We start from the raw sequence: 19,628 nt of genomic DNA on the forward strand, positions 1-19,628 counted from the left end.
CAGCATAGATTTGAGAAGCCATGCTGCCAGACCCCGTAACAGGCTATTTGATGCTCTGCTCCACTTTGATTTAAACGGAGCCTCTGATACACACAGAGCATGCCTCATGTATTCCAGAGCCTTGTGTTCTATTTCTTCATACCCCAAGGATGTCACTTATCATCACCGTTGGTCATGCAGAGCTGAAAGAACAGGAGAGGTAGATGTGCTCTGCCATTCACAGCTGGGCTCCATTTTGGCTGCAAAAGAAAGCTACTTGAGGCATTGTGGACTATTTCTTAGCCATTTAATGACATTCGAAGAAGAGCAAAGAGCAGCTTTTATAAAGATGACATTTCAACTACTCTGCCTTTTCTTATTTTTAGCCCTAACTCAAGAAGTATCCACCATCCTAAGACATTTATTAATTCATGAAGTGATGGAGAGCTGACAATTTTATGGATCGTGATAAAACCAAAGAAGTGTTATGCTCTTGATTCCTTACAAAAAAAGATGATAATTATATTAACCATTCAATTATTTAGTAAGATATACCTAATAAACATAGAGTCGTTCCAATCAGCAAGATTCACAACTAGATTTTCCTAGAAATGTAATAATTAAAATGGTTTTAACTCTAGTTTCTCAGAAGTACTTTTTAAGGAAGAAGTCCCTCTATCTAGGTAATTTTTCATAAAATGAACTTATGCTTTTCATTTTCTCAGGACAAGTTAGACAGCTTCAAAGTTAGATGTTTTAAGAAGGGGAACTAATGTCTGTTTGACAGGTTTTAAAAGTCGTACTTGACAGCATGGTTATAGCTGTTTGATAGGAAGACTTAGACGTTCTGCTTTATCGAATGTCAGGCGGCAGAACTGAAAGATCATCTGAATAACTTTTCTTCTTTAAAACCAGCAATTTTTCATTTAAAAGCACAAGAGTAGTTTTAATCAAATAATGGTTCCTAATATCACTTATAGCTTTAAAACGTTATGATTTTATGAGTTCAAACCATTTGTTCAGGGTTGGAGGAAGCCAGAATTTCACTTCTGTTATTTCACTCTGAACTGGAAGTCTGGATATCAAAAGTCCTTAGAATTCTGGGGGTCGGTCTAAAGTGGAGAATTCGATAATCTTACAACTTCCTTTTCAAATGTTAACTCATTAACAACAAGCATTAATTGTTGCTATCCCCAATGCACTTCCACCACAACACAGGATACATATATATCCTATACATATATATAGGCTATCAAAAGATATCTAATTTCCTAACTCAAATTATCATTCATTCTGATATACATGATGGTAGTAGGGTTGCCAGATACAGTAGAGGATGCTCATTTAAATTTCAGTTTCAGGTAAACCATAAATAATTGGGTATGTTCCAAATATTGCACAGATCCTTTAACATTTTGGTCTGATTAAATAGGTTTTCAGTCACTGTCAGCCATTAAAAGAATTTTACTAATTATGAAGACAAATTCTTTTCATTTTTAAACTTCTGGAATTGGGATGGTGTGATGGTTAATTTTATGTGTCAACTTAACTGGGCCACAGTGTGTCCTGTTATTTGGTTAAACATTATTTCTGGGTATATCTGTAAGAGTGATTCTGGATGAAATTAACATTTGAGTCACTAGGCGGGGGCAAGCACGTTGCCCTCCTCAATGGAGGTGGGTCTCATTCAATCTGTTGAGAGCCTGAATAGAACCAAAAAACCCAGTAATGGAGAATTTCCTCTCTCTGCTGAACTGTCTTCAACATGGGTCATTGGTCTACTCCTGCCTTTGGACTACCACACCCCCTCCCCCTTGGCAACCACAAGTCTGTTCTATATATCTATTAGTCTGTTTCTCTTTCATAAAAGTTCAATTGTGTCATCTTTTAGATTCCACATATAAGTGATATCATACGGTATTTGTCTTTCTCTTTCTGACTTACTTCACTTAGTATGATAATCTCTAGTTCCATCCATGTTGCTGCAATGGCATTATTTCCTTCTTTTTAATGGCTGAGTCGTATTCCATTGTATATATGTACCACATCTTCTTTATCCATTCTTCTGTTGAAGGACGTTTAGGCTGTTTCCATGCCTTGGCTATTGTGAATAGTGCTGCTATGAACATTGGGGTGCATGTATTTTTTGAATTATAGTTTTGTATGGATGTATGCCCAGGAGTAGGATTGCAGGATCACAGGGCAGCTCTGTTGTTAGTTTTTTGAGGAACCTCCATACTGTTTTCCATAGTGGCTGCACCAACTTACATTTCCCACCAAGAGTATAGGAGGGTTCCCTTTTCTCCACAGACTCTCCAGCACATTATTTGTAGACTTCTTAATGATGGCCATTCTGACTGGTGTGAGGTAGTACCCCATTGTAGGTTTGATTTGCATCTCTCTGATAATTAGCGATGTTGAGCATCTTGTCATGCACCTGTTGGCCATCCGTATGTTGTCTTTGGAGAAATATCTATTTAGTTCTTCTGCCCAGTTTTCAATTGGGCTGTTTGGTTTTTTGTTGAGTTTCATGAGCTGTTTGTATATTTTGCAAATAAAGCGCTTGTCGGTTGCATCATTTCCATATATTTTCTCCCATTCCGTGGGTTGTCTTTTCATTTTGCTTATGGTTTCCTTTGCTGTGCAAAAGCTTTTAGGTTTAATTAGGTCCCATTTGTTTATTTTTGCCTTTATTTCTACTACCTTGGAAGACTGACCCAAGAAAATTTGGTACGATTTATGTCAGAGAATGTTTTGCCTATGTTCTCTTCTAGGAGTTTTATGGTGTCATATCATATGTTTAAGTCTTTAAAGCATTTTGAGTTTTTGTGTATGTTGTGAGGGTGTGTTCTAACTTCATTGAATTACATGTGGCTGTCCAACTTTCCCAACACCCCTTGCTGAAGAGATTGTCTTTTTCCCATTGTATATTCTTGCCTCCTTTGTTGAAGATTAATTGACTGTAGGTGTGTGGGTTTATTTCTGGGCTCTCTATTCTGTCCCATTGATCCATATGTCTGTTTTTGTGCCAGTACCACGCCGTTTTGATTACTGTAGCTTTGTAGCATTGTCTGAAGTCTGGGAGGGTTATGCCTCCTGCTTTGTTCTTTTTCCTTAGGATTGCTTTGGCAATTCTGGGTCTTTTATGGTTCCATATAAATTTTAGCATTATTTGTCCTAGTTCAGTGAAAAATGTCACAGGTAATTTGATAGGGATCACATTAAATCTGTAGATTGCTTTGGGCAGTATGGCCATTTGAATGATATTAATTCTTCCAATACAAGAGCATGGAATATCTTTCCATTTTTTGAATCATCTTCAGTTTCCTTTATTAATGTTTTATAGTTCTCAGCATATAAGTCTTTCACTTCCTTGGTCAGGTTTATTCTCAAGTATTTTTTTTTTTTTTTGGTGTGATTTTAAAAGTTATTATTATTATTATTTTTTTATATTCCTTTCCTGATATTTCGTTGTTAGTGTAAAGAAATGCAACTGATTTCTGTATGTTAATCTTGTATCCTACTACCGTGCTGAATTTCTTTATCAGTCCTAGTAGTTTTTGTGTGGAGTCTTTAGGGTTTTCTATTATATATATAGTATCATGTCATCTGCATGTAATGACAATTTACCTCTTCCCTTCCAATTTGGGTACCTTTCATTTCTTTTTCTTCTCTGATTACTGTGGCTAGGACTTTCCAATAATATGTTGAATAGAAGTGGTGAGAGTGGGCATCCTTGTCTTGTTCCAGATTTTAATAGGAATGCTTTCAGCTTTTTACTGTTGAGTATTATAGTGGCTGTGGGTTTGTGAGAAATAGCTTTTATTATGTTGCAAAATCTTCCCTCTATACCCACATTGGTAAGAGTTTTATAATGGATGGATGTTGAATTTTATCAAATGCTTTTTCTGCATCTATTGAGATGATCACATGTTTTTTGTCTTTTGTTGATATGGTGTATCATATTGATTTTGTGTATGTTGAACCATCCTTGTGAACTTGGGATGAATCCCACTTGGTCATGGTGTGTGATCTCTTTTTATGTGTTGTTGGATTTGGTTTGCTAATATTTTGTTGAGAATTTTTACATCTATATTCTTCAAAGATATGGGCCTGTAATTTTTTTTTTTAGTAGTATCTTTTGCCTGGTTTTGGTCTCAGTGTGAGGGTGGCTTCATAGAATGTCTTTGGGAGTTTTCCCTCCTCTTCAGTCTTTTGGAAGAATTTGAGAAGGATCAGTATAAGTTCTTCTTTATATGTTTGGTAGAATTCACCTGTGAAGCCATATGGTCCTGGACTTTTGTTCATAGGGAGTTTCTTTTTGGTACAGATTCTATTTCACTTCTAGTGATTGGTCTGTGTTCAAATTATCTGTTTCTTCTTGATTCAGTTTTAGTGAGCTGTATATTTCTAGAAACTTGTCCATTTCTTCTAGGTTGGCAAATTTGTTGGCATGTAATTGTTCATAGTATTCTCATGGTTTTTTGTATTTCTGTGGTATCAGTTGTTATTTCTCCTTTTTCATTTCTTATTTTGTTTATTTGGGTTCTATTTTCTTCCTGGTGAGCCTGGCCAGAGGTTTTCAATTTTGTTTATCCTTTCAAAGAACAAGCTCTTGGTTTTATTGATTTTTTCTATTGTTTTTTTAATCTCTATTTTATTTATTTCCTTTCTGATCTTTATTTTTTCCTTCCTTCTGCTGACTTTAGATTTTGTTTGTTCTTTTTTTCTGATTCTTTTAGGTGGTAGGTTAGGTTGTTTGAGATTTTTCTTGTTTTTCTGAGGAAGGCCTGTAGTGCTGTGAACTTCCCTCTAAGAACTGCTTTTGCTGCATACAATAGATTTTGTATGGTGGTGTTTTCATTGTCATTTGTCTGAAGGTATTTTAAAATTTCCTCTTGATTTTATCATTGACCCATTGGTTTTTTAGTAGCATGCTGTTTAGTCTCCATGTATTGATTGCTTTTTTCTCATTTCTTTTTCTGTGGTTGATTTCTAGTTTCATGTCACTGTGATCAGAAAAGATGCTTGAAATAATTTCTATATTCTTAAATCTGTTGAGGCTCATTTTGTGCCCTAGTATGTGGTCAATCCTAGAGAATATTCCATGTAAGCTTGTAAAGAATGTGTATTCTGGGTTTTTTTGGATGTAATGTCCTGAAAATATCAATTAAGTCTAACTGTTCTATGGTATCATTTAGGATCTCTGTTGCCTGATTGATTTTCTGTCCAGAAGATCTGTCTGTTGATGTAAGTGGGGTGTTAAAATCTACTATTATGGTATTCCCATCAATTTCTCCCTTTGTGTATGTTAGTATTTGTTTTATGTATTTTAGTGCTCCTATATTAGGTTCATATATGTTGATGAGAGTAATATCTGCTTCTTGTATTGATCCTTTTATCATTATACAGTGCATGACTTTGGACTCAGGGTCTGGACTTCTCAGTCTCCATATTTGTGTGGGCCAATTCTTTATAATAAATCTCTTTACATACATACATTTTATTGGTTCTGTTTCTCTGGAGAACCCTGACTAATACAAATAGGAGGAAAAAAAAATACCCACTCTTCATATCATTGAAGATAGCAAATTTGCCATGCCTTCTGTTGGTCTGCTCTGCTGATCTTGTTTATTGTATATGGACTTGTTATGTGTGGGTAGAGACCTCAATACACTCTGCTGCTAGGGGGCTCAGTCTCAGGCAACTTTCCTAAGCATAGGTTGTCTCTTCCGACCTTCAGCCGCAACCAGCATCCAACCACCACTTGGAGTTCTCACACAGCATTCCTCTCACACAGAAAGGTGTATGTCTTTCTCTTCACCCTGTAAATCTACAATTCCTAATCTCATCCACAATCTAGGACCCGAGTCTGGGAAAACTTGGCAATATTCACCTCATATACACTTCGGGCACTGGGAACTCTAGGGGGAAATATTTGATGCCCTCTACCTACCTTACCAACGTTCCTCCCCATGTTGAGATAGTAAATGGGGCAAGTCATCAAAGCCCAGGCTAAGCAGACATCAACTGGAAGACCAAGGCATCAATCTTTCTCTCTTGCAGGCAAATAAACATGCTCAATAATTCTGTTAGGGTCCCATTCACTTTCCCCAGGCGAACAACTAGTCCAGCCTCTGGGAAGCCATGTAAGAGGAGAGGCACTTTTCACGGATACTGCAACCTTCCATGTGGAGAACTCTTCACACTCTCCTCCCTACCCCCCCAACCCTCTCACCCCACTTCCCACCCCCATCCCTGCTTTAAATCTCTGATGGTCAAGGCTGCCAAATCAGTTTGGTCTCTCTAGCTGCTGGGAACCCTGGCAGTTGTACATTAAGAAATAAGCCTTCTGTGAAACTGGCTCTGGAGAAGTCAGTAACATTGTCTTTCTCAAAGCTCTGCTGTAGTCTCTGCACTACTCACTACTTATCTGGGTGGGAAAGATGTCAGTAAGTAACACACAACATCCTATTAACAAAATAGACTAAATTTTATTAGAAGTTGAATTCCTTATTAATGTTTGTTTTGTTTTTATTTTTCCTTCCCTTTTCCCTAAATGTATATATTAAAGTGAATTCAACGTTGTGCTGGGAAAAAATAATTTCAAGAAGTTCACTGAGATATCTAGAAATACCCTGGGGTTTCACAAAACCAGGGTTGGTGATCACCTGCTCATGAAATAGTTGTTCTCTCAGATCCTCAAGGGGGCTTGGCTGGGAGCCTAACTTAAAGAAAGAGCTATCTTGCAGTTGTCAGAATGTCAGCTGGATCAGAAGTCAAGTCCTATAATGTTAGCACAGCTGGAAGGGAGCAGGCAGGGGCTGTGGACATGCCCAGACAAGAGATCAGAAGTCCCGATCTGAAGCAGTGTTGAAGAAGGGTTGACTTACAAGACTAGGATCAAAGATATGTTCAGGTAAAGAGGAAAAGCATGGAGATCAGAACTTAGGCAAGGAGTCTGAGCGATAATCATGGGGCATCTGCAGTAAAAAGAAAGCTTCATACTGAAAACAACAGACCTTGTGAAAAGAAGCTACCAGAAATTGATGATTTCTATTCTCATTTGGGTCCTTAGGGTGGCCTCAAAGTCTTCTTACATAAACCTAGAAAGCTTTTCTTTTATTCTGTTTTTATTTCAAACTTTTAGATTTCTCTTCAAACTTCCAACACTTTTCACCTGTCTCACAGTAGATGACTCTGGTCCTCACTTCACTGAGCCCATCAGAAGAGTATCTCAATTTTATCCTTTAGCAACAATGTTTATATCACTGCCTATGCTTATCTTTTCACCTTCCCTCCTGGGCCAGGGGAGGAGGTGCTCTTCTTCCTGTCTAAGGTAATTCCTCTTCCTTTTCTCTGACTCTCCATCCTTTCCTCTATCCTCAGCCTCCCCCACTCCTCTCTCTTGCTCTTCCACGAAAAATAATAAAATAAAAGTAGGAGAGTTAAAGTCTCTCTAGTTAAAAAAAGAAAGAAAGAAAGAAAAAGAACTCACATTTCCCTCTAGCCACAACATCTCTCTTTGATTCCCTCCTCAACCAAAATTTGGAAAAAGAAGTTTCATTCTCTTATTTCCTCTTTTCCACATACCTTCACATGCCTAAATCAGGTATCAAATCTTGCTACTCCATGGAAATATCCCTAGATATACTGATCAGCATCCTCTTTTGGACCTACTTCAATATACACACTTCAGTTCTTATTCTAACTAAATTTCCACAACAATTTACAGTGCTGACATTGCTTCCTCCTTTGAACTCTTTTAATGCCAGTGGTTAACCTTTGAACTTCAGTCTACCACATTTCATCTTTCTTAGGTTCCTCCCTCTCTGCCTCCTCCCTAAACATTGATTTGCTCAGGGCCTTATTCTTGGTTCAATCATCATTTCACTCTATTTACATTTAAGTAGATTTAATGATTAAATTAATGACTTCCACTGTACTTAAGACTCTTCAATCCATAGCTCCACACTAATGTGTTGAGTGTTGAGTTCTGTATATCCAACTGGCTGCCCTACAAGAGGCCCACTTCTAACTCAGCAAGTCCAAAACTCAATCAATCATGTGTGCTCACCTCTCCTCTTCTCCCTCACAATGACATTAACCTCCTCTGTATAGTCAGTATCTCTGCAAAATAAGAGTTCATGCCAGAAATGGTTGAAGGCACTTTAACTGTACTAACTCATTTAATCCTTATAATAACCCTGTACAGTAGGAAATCTAATTATGACAAAATATAATAGCATTAATATTTACCTATTTGCTCAAAACAGAAACCTGGAGGTTACTTCAGGCTACCTCCCCCACCAATACCCTAAACATTCCTCATGTCCTAGTTAATCTAATTCCATAATATCTTTCCAGTTCTCCCTTTATCTACAGTCTAGTTGAGTACAGCTGTAAGTCAAGTGTAGCAGGAGTTTCTGGAACACCTTCCACCATGTAGTCACAGTGATCTAAAATTCAAATCTGATTATTTCTCCCCAGTGTTCAAAACTCTTGAGTAGCTCCCTATACCTTTTAGAATAAAGTTCATATTTCTCAGCTTAGAAGATTCTACAAGAACTGATCTTATTTTTCTGCTAGTTTTTTCACTTTGGAAGGAAGTGCCTCTTTTTCTGCTTCCCTAGAGGTCCATACACTGTGAACTCCAGCCCTTTGAAAGGTGATAGAAAGAAAGTTTCTGCCTTTTGCCTGCACGGTTCACTCCTTCCTTTCTCCTTCTCAAACTAATTGGTAAGACTGAGGAAAAGATCAGTAGACGTTAACAATTAGTATCCATGCAGAGTAGTACAGCCAGGTGACATAAATCTTGGGGAAAACAAAGTTTTTAGGGAAGAGAGTGAAAGAGCAAGGTCATGAATAAGAAGAATACTGAAAATCCCTTAATTCTTTCTTCACCTTTGTGGCCTTTTGCTAGGTGAGGCACCAAAAAACCCCATCATCTCCTTTGGATGGCTGAACAGAGAGTATTGCCATCAGAGTAAAGCTGAATTTCAATTAAGAAATTGAGGCAGGGCTTCCCTGGTGGCGCAGTGGTTGAGAATCTGCCTGCTAATGCAGGGGACACGGGTTCGGGCCCTGGTCTGGGAGGATCCCACGTGCCGCGGAGCAACTGGGCCCGTGAGCCACAATTACTGAGCCTGCGCGTCTGGAGCCTGTGCTCCGCAGCAAGAGAGGCCGCGATAGTGAGAGGCCCGCGCACCGCGATGAAGAGTGGCCCCCGCTTGCCGCAACTGGAGAAAGCCCTCGCACAGAAACGAAGACCCAGCACAGCCAAAAATAAATAAATAAATAAATAAATAAAATTAAAAAAAAAAAAAAAAGAAATTGAGGCAGAAGAATTCTTTTGAGAAGAGATTAAAGGTTTAGAAGAGTTTGTTTACAATGAAAGTGAAGTTCCAGAAGGCACAGAGAACAGGATGTGGAGAATGGGCAACAATGGGAAGATGTTAGCAAAGGGAAGAGTACAGTGGTTTGCTGATAGAATATGAGAAAGTAGAGCTCTTTGGAGGGACTTTTATTCAGACTTTGGTGGAGGAATAGCTAGCCTACAGTTCAAAGTAATTATGATACCTAGCATTGTTGAGTTCTTCCTACATGCCCAGAATTTGTCCAAGCACTTGACATGGATTATTCTGCTTTCATTTTAAAGGTAAGAAAAAGCTAAAGCAGAGGAATGTGCCTAAATATCCATAGTTACAAGGTGGCAACTCTAGGAGCAAGCTTAAACACTACATGATAAGAGAATTGAATTGTGAGGTGAGCATATCGCTAGCATGGCTTGGGACCAAATACTGGTGAATAAATATTTTCATTGCCTCTGCAACTTAGCTCTGGGTGAAGAGAGACGGTGAACTAGATCTCTTTAAAATTCTCTAAAGCAGAGGTTTCTCAAGCTTTAAAGCTCAGGCAAACTTTAGCTTTCCTCATAGTCAATTTATGCCCTTTCCACAGTTAAGTGTTAGGAATCAAAATAATTATGCAAAATATTATGCAAAATGACCTTATTATGGTTTAGATAGTGACTTGTATATTTCCAGGGTTCAGAGGTTCCTCAATTCCTGCATTTCACTAATGACACTATCCATGTATTAATGTAAACCCTCACTGAAACATTTGCCTGATGTAACAGATACCAGTGAAGAAAATATTATGTATATTAGAATATGATCATCTAAAAACAATTATCTAAAATTCTGAAATATGGCTAATTCCTAAAGTATTTTTGTTGTTGTTCGATTTTTTTTGTTTTGTTTTGCCCTCAAGGCTAATGAGTCAACCTTTGTCAGACTCCAAATTTAGCTCAAGTTCAATGTCAAGGACATTTTCATTAGCGTGACTTTTCTTCATCCTCACTGAAGTTGAGCAGGCATAAAGTTTTGGCTCTTTTGGGTCTGTTCTCTGCAGAAGAAAGATTGGTATAGTGGAAAGTGTATTTTTTTTTTTAAATTCATCAAGCCCTAATCTTAGCTTTACTTTTTATTAACTATGTGATCTTAGGCAGGTCACTAAATTTCTAAGCTGTAATTCCTTAAGTGGTTAGGACTTTCCCCAAGACCACATGATTGCTCAGCTCTTTACCCTTCCCTCTCCTACTTTATACCCTCTGTGACAGATTTTCCTTGAAGCTACTCCCTTAATAAATCCCACAAATAAAAACCTTGTCCCAAATTCTACTTCTAGGGAACTTGACCTAAGACATTTGGTACACCCACTCTTGTTTCTTTGTCGGTGTTGGTGATGGTTATGGGGGCATTTTTGTTTGTTTGTTTTTGATTTGGTTTTCAGCTAAGAATTCTCTTTTCTGTGAACAGTTTGCTGATACCATGACCTTGACCAGTGCTCTTTCATCTAGATTTCTGATGTACTTAAAATATACTTGATATTGTAACAACTAGGCATTTCGTTGCCATTCTGTACATGTCTCTCTTCCAGACTATATGCTCTAAGAGGACACTGCAATCACTTTTCCTTTTTTTTTTTTTTTTTTTTTTTTTTACCCTCAGAGCTTGGCAGAGTTCCTTATTCACAGAATATGTGAAATAACTGTGGAATATACAATAACAGTGGGGAAGAGATAGAAGAAGAAAATACTTATTACCTCTCTAGTTCTCTGCTATTTTTATTGATATCCTTAACACAACAGTATGAAAAACAACAGGAACAACAAAACCCTTTCAAATTGCTTTGGTAACAGAAGAGATGCAGAAAATTGTATGAGCAATAGGCAGTGGCAAGTATAAATAGGGGAAGGGAGCAGAGAAACCAATCTCAGTGGAAGAAAAGGCAGAGTGTGGGTGAAAATGGCTCAAGGCTGTGAAACATCCTCAAAAGCACATACTGGTTTGCGGGCTTGACTCTCACAGGTCTTCATTCCTTCATCTTCTTGACTTCTCCATATTCAATTTCAGGCTCTGTAGAGTTTTCTTCTCTACCCTTCATACCTAAGTCAGATAAGTTCTTTTCCAAATGTTTTATGGGCATTTCTGTCTTCCTTCCCTCAAGAGTTTCTTGCCCCAGACCAGGAGAGTCTAGAATTATAAACAACTGACTTATAAGTAAACCTTTGGCTACATCCATGTTTTCTTCACAATGATGGTACATTCGAATTTGTGACATCATAAACTTTGAAACCAATCATGTGCTTGTCATTTATTGACATCTCTAGAATTTCCCAAGTTCTCCCAAGGGAAGTGGGTACAAGTGACCATGACCTTCAGGTTCAGACTTACCAGATCCCTAACAAAAAGCAAATCGGGGTCCTACACACCCCTCCCCCCCATCCTCATTGGCGGTGGCTGGGATTGTTCTTTGTTGCTGATATACCTGGTGTCTCTCTCACAGAAGAGAGAAATCCAAACATCATGCAACCTTTGAGTGATTATATTCTCTACTCTTATCTTGTTGATCCAGTTAGAAAAACTGGGACTTTGCAGAGTTGCCCTTCAGGCACTCCAATTACCAGCTGGCACCTAGCCACCCAAGTGGAACACTGGCCTGCTTCTCTGGAGCTGAAAGACCTTGGCCAGCTTTATTATCCCCTTTGCTTGGGGTAATGGAAGTTGTTCCCTCCTTTCTCAAACCACCTATGAAGCTACTGGCTCAAGTCCTGCTATAATGAACTCATGCCAATGCTGTCTTCATGACTTTGAGCGTCACCCAAGATTTGGATTTCCCCTCTGACTTAATTTCTCACTCTCTCACAGCCCCTGGAAAACACGACTACAATGTTTGCCACAGATATGGGGCACCATGCTGGGGGCCTCAAGGCCACTGACCCTGACGGCAAGGTGAACATGGCATCCCTCCCTCTCCGCATATCGTTGCCCTGAGAGACCAGTGTGTCTCCTGATAGAGTCAGTTCAGAAATGAAGGTATATAGTGTTAGCACTTCATATCTTTCTTTCAAGTGATGAGAGGACAGGATTGTACAGAGTTAGGTAGTCTATATAAAACGCATTTCAAAATTCCTAATGCAGTTCATATGCTGTCCATCCAAAGTGCAAGTTCCTGGCAATTCTAGTTCATTGGAACATAGTCCTGACACTGGACATGACACAAAACCTCTGAGCACAGAAGCAGTTGTCACAAAACTTCAGCCCTGAAGTATGGCCTTAAAGTCTCAGGGAAGAAACTGCTACAATTTAGCACATAATTCTTGATTAGTTTGTGATTTGGGTTTCTCAACTCATAGCCAACAGCTCAGGGTAGCAGCAAAATCGAAGGGAATAGACAGGCGTTTACAGTGGAGGCAACGCGGGTAAGAAGTGACAACTGAGAATCTGGCCAGTAGTGAGGGGAGGACCAAAAGCAAGAGCATTTTGCTGCATTTGGGGAACATTTTAAGAATTCATACAGTTTCTGCAATTGAAGATGTAATTTCTCCCATGTTTTAATCTTTTGAATTTGACATGTATATACCTTGTCGATGAGTATATTTAATACCAGTTTATTTTTCTAGAAAGATTTGTTTTTGTAGCAATGGTACTTCCTCATATGAACAAGTCTTACAATTGAGAAAATGTGATATTAATAGTGACCCCAAATTATTAAGGAAAGTTTAAATTGTGTTCAAAGCTTTTTAGTTCTTTTTTTTTATTTTTATTTTTTTACTTAGGAAGATCTTATAATATTTAGTAAATATTAGAATATCTCCCACAGGGGAAAAGGGGGTTAACTAAATAGTTTTGAATATTATTAAAATTATAGTTCAGTTATCTGGAAATTCACTTATTGAATTCTCCAGCAGCAGCTGAAAATGCCTTATGCTAAATAAAACCTAGTGCTTCAGAACCTGGTGTTCTCCTTTAACAAGTGAAAAGAAAACACTCTGCAAAACGACCTATATTCTGTTAAAGCAGTTTTGCACAGACAATTTCTGTTCCTTTCATTTTGATTTATAAGATTAGCACGCTATATTTAACTACATAAATATATATTTCTCTGATTCACGAGTATATCTTTTGCTTTTCGCTTTTAAATGATTATATACTAGAGAGACATATCTATTCCACATACAGATGAATAAGGAACATAATAGCATCATTATAAGGAGACATTAAAGAAGTATAATATGTTATTTACCATAATGAGAAAACTCCCAAAATAGGTCACTGAAGTAGAGTCTCCCGATTGTGAACAATACTTTTTATTATAAGTCAAGATAGGAAATATTTTCCAGAGGTTGCACAAACAGACTAAACCACAGAAATAACATTCTTTCAGATAAATGATCAATCTCTCTATGGTCCCCGAGGCTTATTTTAAAGGAGCTTTCAGCTGGGGGTAGACTAGAAAGTCTGTGATGCATGTAATAGAATCAAGAGCTCCATTACAATCCCAAATTGGTAGCACCTCTGAGTATCTCTGGACTCCCTGTCTTGAGAAGGATATATGGGCCCAAAGTCCCAAATAACTTACCATAGCTCACCCAATTATTAGTATATGTAATTGAAAGTGAATTTCATTTATTGAGCTGACCCGTCCTACAGGTTCACTTCAGAACCTGATATCATTTAAAATGGTGGCAAAAATTCAAAAATAGTGACTCCAAAGAAAACATTAATATGTTCAGTGAATACGTGTATGAGGATTACTATAACAATTGCTAATACAGGCCTCAGATTTTTAAATTCTTATGGTCAATTTTTCCATGTTCTAATTGTCTATGAATATTTTAAATAAAAGATTTTCTTCAATTATGAGAATCTTAGTAAAGAATCTTAGCAAATTCTTGGGAGCAGAGAGATGTGATGGGTGAAGAAAACTGAATTATAGAAAATTCATACTTACAGCTATAATATACACCAGCACTTTAATAGAAGTAATTTTTAATTAATTATCTCTCCATGATGCTGTGTTAGGCACTATTCATTGATAATGAAGCAGACATGATCCATGGCTGCTATAAAATTTGTACCTATGAGAAATCACTGAGACTTAAATGACAAGTCAAGGGGATATTGCAATGGAACCTATGTAATTTCCTTGGGCCACATATAAGCAAGGGAGCATGCTCATTTAGTGATTTCTTGCAGGAAAAGGAGGTTTCTAGAGATAGTGCTATTAGGAAGATTGGGCACTTGCTGCAAAAAAATCCTCATTTTAAGGGCCTGCTAGTTACGCTTTGCTAGGTTCCAATATAATTCAATTTTTCATAAAAAATTGTTTGGCAATATGAGCAGAGAAGTTTTCTTTTCCATTATTATTTTCTACAAGGAGAGATTTTTCTTAAAGCAGTCCAGGCTCCTTCCCTACCCCCTATTCCTCCAATGGAGGTAGAGCTAGTTGCCTGATGAGAGGTTTGGGAAAGGACAAGGGCACCTGCAGCTCAGCTTCTGCCCACCCTTCTGTTTGGGGTCTACCTGCAGGGAACAAGTGTTCTGACTGTTGTCAGCCGTTCTGTGAGCTTAGGCTCAATGGCCTGGCCCTGGCCATGAGGCCAGCTCTTGTTGGTCACAGCCTGTGACCTCAGTAACGTGCCCGCAGATGAACACTACATTCTCTGCTATCAGCCTTAGCAGTAATCAAACAGGGATTGGGATTGAGATCTTCCCTCTGCCTTATCCTCTTTCCCTCCTTTATAAAAAACTTTTTTGTTCTGTTATTATTATTTTTGCATAATTTACATATACCACAGTGCCCTTTGCCCTTTTTTAGTGTAATTCTGTGGGTTTTGACAAGTCAGTAGATAGAAGAGTTCCATCACCCGCCCCCCCAAATTCCCCTGTGCTCCTAGGTAGTCAGCTCCTCCTCCCACGCTAGCCCCTGGAAACCACGGATCTGTTCTCTGCCTCTGCAGTTGTGCCTTTTCCGGAATGTTATATAAATGGAGTCATATCAAGGGGATTGGACCCTTGTTAGTGTGGCTTCTTTCACTTGGCATAGTACATTTGAGAGTTATCCATGTGGTAGTTTGTCCCATTTTATTGTTGAGTAATATTCCATTGCATGGGAGTATCACAGCTTATCCATTAACCAGTTAAAAGAAATTTGGCTTTTTCCAGTTTTTGATGATTATGAATAAAGCTGCTATCAATATCTACATATGGGTTTTTGTGTAATCATAAGTTCACTTAGCTCAAAATTTAGGAGTAGGATTGCTAGTTCATATGGTAACTATATATAGGACTTTATTAGACACTGACAAACTATTCCAAAGTGACTGTGTCAATCTGCAGTCTGACCAGCAATGTAAGAGAGTTCCACTCACTTTGCATATTTGCCAGCACTTGTTATTGTTGGTTTTCTTCTTTATTTTAAACAGTTTAGCCATTTTAATAAGTATGTAGTGGTAGCTCACTGTACTTTTAATTTGCATTTCTCTAATGATTAATAATTTTGGACATCTTTCATATGATAATTTGCCACATGTATGTCTTTGATCAAGTGGGTGATCAAATATGTTGCTCATTTTTTTAACTGGGTATTTATTTTTTTATTTTTTAGTTTTAAGAATTCTTGATATTGTCTGGCTATAAGTCCTTTACCAAATATATAATCTGAAAATATTTCTCTTTTAATTTGCTTACCCATGCTTGGAGGTTTAAATTTTGACGAAGTTCAATTTATCCTGTTTTTCTTTTATGGATTATACTTTTGCTGTCTTCTCTAAGAAATTCTTGCCTAACCAAAAGTCATGAAGCTTTTCTGCTACGTCTTCTAGCAGTTATATAGTTTTAGGTTTTATAGTTAGGTCTAAAATCTATTTTGACTTAACTTTTGGATATGGTTTGAGGAATGGCTCTTCTTTGACTCAATACTGTATTCAATAAGTATTAGTTTCTTAAAGGTTATTTTCAAAGTACAAATATTTGCAACCCTATCAATGAACTTCTGATTGTTCATTACAATGAAACTTATTGGTCTGTCTTGCACTTTACATGGATCTTTTACCCATGCATGATTTTGTAAAATCACATATTGCTCATTTGGAAAATACTGGTTTACTGAACCATTTAGACTTTCTAAAATCTTGACAGACTTCATTACAAAATAACAACAAATCATATATTTTAATATTACCAAGAATCTCATCAAAATATCTTTATATATTTGCAAGCTGTCAAGCTCACTGTGGTTGATGTAAGTTTCCAAAAAAAAAATTCTAATTCTTGCTTGAAAATTCAAATGTTATCATTGGCATCAAATTTAAGTTTTTTTTTTCCTTGAAGTAACAGGTGTTTTTGTTCATTTTCACAAAAATGTCTGCCAAATATCTGAGTTTGTATAACCATATTTTATCAGTCAGTTGTTCTTTAAAGTAAATATCACGTTCCATGAAAAGAGTGGCTAGTTCAGTTTCCAACTCAGTCACACAAATACTTTTCCTTCCAGGCAACCATCACACTTCAGTGAGCAACAGAAGTGTTTATGCATAATTCCCGTTTTGTCACACAGAATATTAAAAAGATGTATCATTAGGGGCTGAAATTTAATTAAATTAATAATTTTTACTGCTTGATCAAAGATATTACTAAGTGAAATTGGTTTTTTCTTTTCTGTGAACATATGATGGTAAAGAAGACAATAGCCACTAGTACAGTTAGTACCACTGTCTATTTGTGCTAGGTTTAATTTACCATTGCTTTTGGTAAATTTTAAATTTTGCCAGCAATTTAATTTATCATTGCTTTTGCATTTTCAATGCACATATCAACACTGAAAAAAGTAAATAACATATTAGCACTAAACAGAAAATAATTTTTACCTGATGGGCCCCCTAAAAGGGTCTCAGGGACTCCCAGGGGTTCACGGACCATACTTTGAGAACCACTGGCCTAGGATATTGAAAAGGCGAGGAGAATAAGAGAGAAGCAGTACCACCTTTAGAAACATCAACTGAAGCCTCATATCAGGACTCTACCAAAACAAATACAGATGGAAAAAGAACCTTCCTTAGAAGGCAAGTTTCACAGGTATAAGCAGTTCCCTAGCAGGAAGCATGGGAAGCAGGCCTGGTGGCACAAGACAGAAAATGCCTGCTCACAAGCGATACAGAGCTGTGTCCATAGACAGAGCACACACTCACTGCAGAAGCAGGTGCCAGAGAGTCAGGGCTCAAAGGGAAAATGGAAAGTCAGGAGGTTTCAGAAAGCGATACAAAACACTTCAGAAGTAGCCCAAGGATGAGGGCTCCCACAGTTGCTGGTTTCTGATCATTGCAATAAGACAGCAACTTTGCAAATGCCACTTTGAGAGGACAGTTTAGATGGAGGCATTTACAATTTTATCCAAGGTATGATGATTGTACGCACCTGAAATAACACATACAGTGGAAAGATGGGATTTTCACAGATCTAAGAAAAGATATACTAGAAAGACTGGGGTTTACAGCCTCCCGGTACTGTGGAAGTCTCTAGGTCATGGAGGCCAGGAGAGATTAAGTGCTGCTTTCTTGCCCAAGGTCTAGAAGTGCAGTTTTAAACAACAAGCTTACAAAAGGAAGTTGTTTGCTTTCATTTTTCTCAAAAAAGGAACTTTGCATCTTAACTCTGGATGAGTTAAGCACAGAAACATTTTGGCATTTACATCTTGTATCTCAAGTACAGACCTAGGGCAGATTTTTATACACTGATATGGAGGTGCTCTGATATCACAGAAGAAACTCTAATCCTTCTGCCCTTGAGAGACACTGGGAATAAATCTGTAACTCAGTGTGTCTTACAATGGTGACAGGTACACAGATAGGGAAAACTAGCATTAATCCACCCTTCACCATGTGCTAGGCATTTTGTGTACTTTAAAAAAAAAATCAGTAACTCCAATAACCCCATGAGATAAGTGTTGAATTTTATAGATGAGGAAACTCTGGCTTTGAGAGGGTAAGGAGCCCAAGATGGCACTTGCAGTTGGAGCCTGGAATTAAACCCAGGTCTGTCAGACTCTAAAGCCCATAGATTTTCCATTTTCACCGGTATTTTTCAACACGGTTTCGGTTTGTTTTAGCAGAATTTTAAAAACTTTAAGCAGAACACAAAAATGTTAAAGCTCCTTATATAGCATCAACATCCATGAAATTCTAATCAAATATTTGAAGAACCTCAAAAGCACTTCCAAAGGGCTCTCCAGATAGAAAACAGCTGCCCCGCAGCTGCCTGCACTACGTGTCGTCTCTAGTTCAACATCTGCTACTTGGTGGGTTTTTTTGCCTCTCTTTTTTTTTTTTTTTCCCAAATTGCCCTCAATGCCTAAGATTGTTCGTGCCAATGCATGGAGCTTTTCCAATTTATATCCAAGCTGGAAACTGCTTCTGGTTATACCTACCTCTTGTAGCTTTAACTGCACATGAGTGGAAAAGCCTCTGTGAGCAGAGCAAACAGGCCTCTATCCCTTTGTTATCCAAACGGGAGGGCACAAGTGGCTTTTCCACCCAGCCTGGCTCTGAATAAAATTAGTTGCACTGTCAGAAGGATTTAAGTGGAGCAATTTATCTAGGAGGAGAATGTCACATTATTGCAACATCTTCTGCATATCACATACTGTACTGTACGGCGTCTACAGATTTAGTATTCGTTCTATTACGCTGGGTGCTCTACATATTACTCTGGGCCTCAGCTTCAGATCTGACAGGGCGATCCTTCTGTGTTGTTCTGTCTTAAAATGAATCTTAAAATTTTCTTGGCATAATGCAAGAAATAGATTAAAAACAGGAAGAAAAATATGAGCAGTGTTGCATTTTCGAGGTAATATTTTGTCAATAATTGAAAATAACAATTAGATGGAGATAAGGCTAGAGGTAAGAACACCTTTCCAAAACTCCAGAAGGAGGTAAGATATGAGGAGTCAGTTTCAACAGTTCAACAAGAAGGCAGATGAGGGAGTGAATTGAGGGTCTTCCCCAGAAGAGGGAAGGCAGAGAGGGTCAGGAGAAAGGAAATCAATAGGTCTCAGTGCATAGAATATGGAAGAAATAATGGAGGAAGACGCCCTGGTCTTTTAGCTCTTGGTTCCAATTCCAACAGGCAGTACTGAGGAAGGGCATATGCTGGGGCCAGAACATCCCAAACAACATTACATACTTCATGCAAAATATTGTTTCACATCTTTGTGTCTGTGCTGTGCCACTGAGGTCTTAAAACATAAAATCGTTAGGTCTTAAATTCTTCATTGTTTGCTAGGACTTTTTATAGCCCTTCTTATTC

The 19,628-nt window shown here is 37.9% G+C and overlaps 1 protein-coding gene and 1 long non-coding RNA gene across 10 annotated transcripts in view; one reads left to right on the forward strand and one right to left on the reverse strand.

The window, feature by feature from the left end:
• Positions 1–19,628, reverse strand: part of NKAIN2 (sodium/potassium transporting ATPase interacting 2) — a gene marked incomplete at its 3' end in the record, with an annotated part of 998,865 nt that overhangs the window by 207,264 nt on the left and 771,973 nt on the right. The window lies entirely within an intron of this gene.
• LOC309666997 lies at positions 157–14,849 on the forward strand. Its single transcript, XR_014267460.1, has 2 exons — positions 157–8,995; positions 9,318–14,849. It is a non-coding gene; the product is annotated as an uncharacterized lncRNA (long non-coding RNA).

This window comes from Balaenoptera physalus (genome assembly GCF_965194825.1).
Source record: "Balaenoptera physalus genome assembly, chromosome: 9".
NCBI lineage: Eukaryota > Metazoa > Chordata > Mammalia > Artiodactyla > Balaenopteridae > Balaenoptera > Balaenoptera physalus.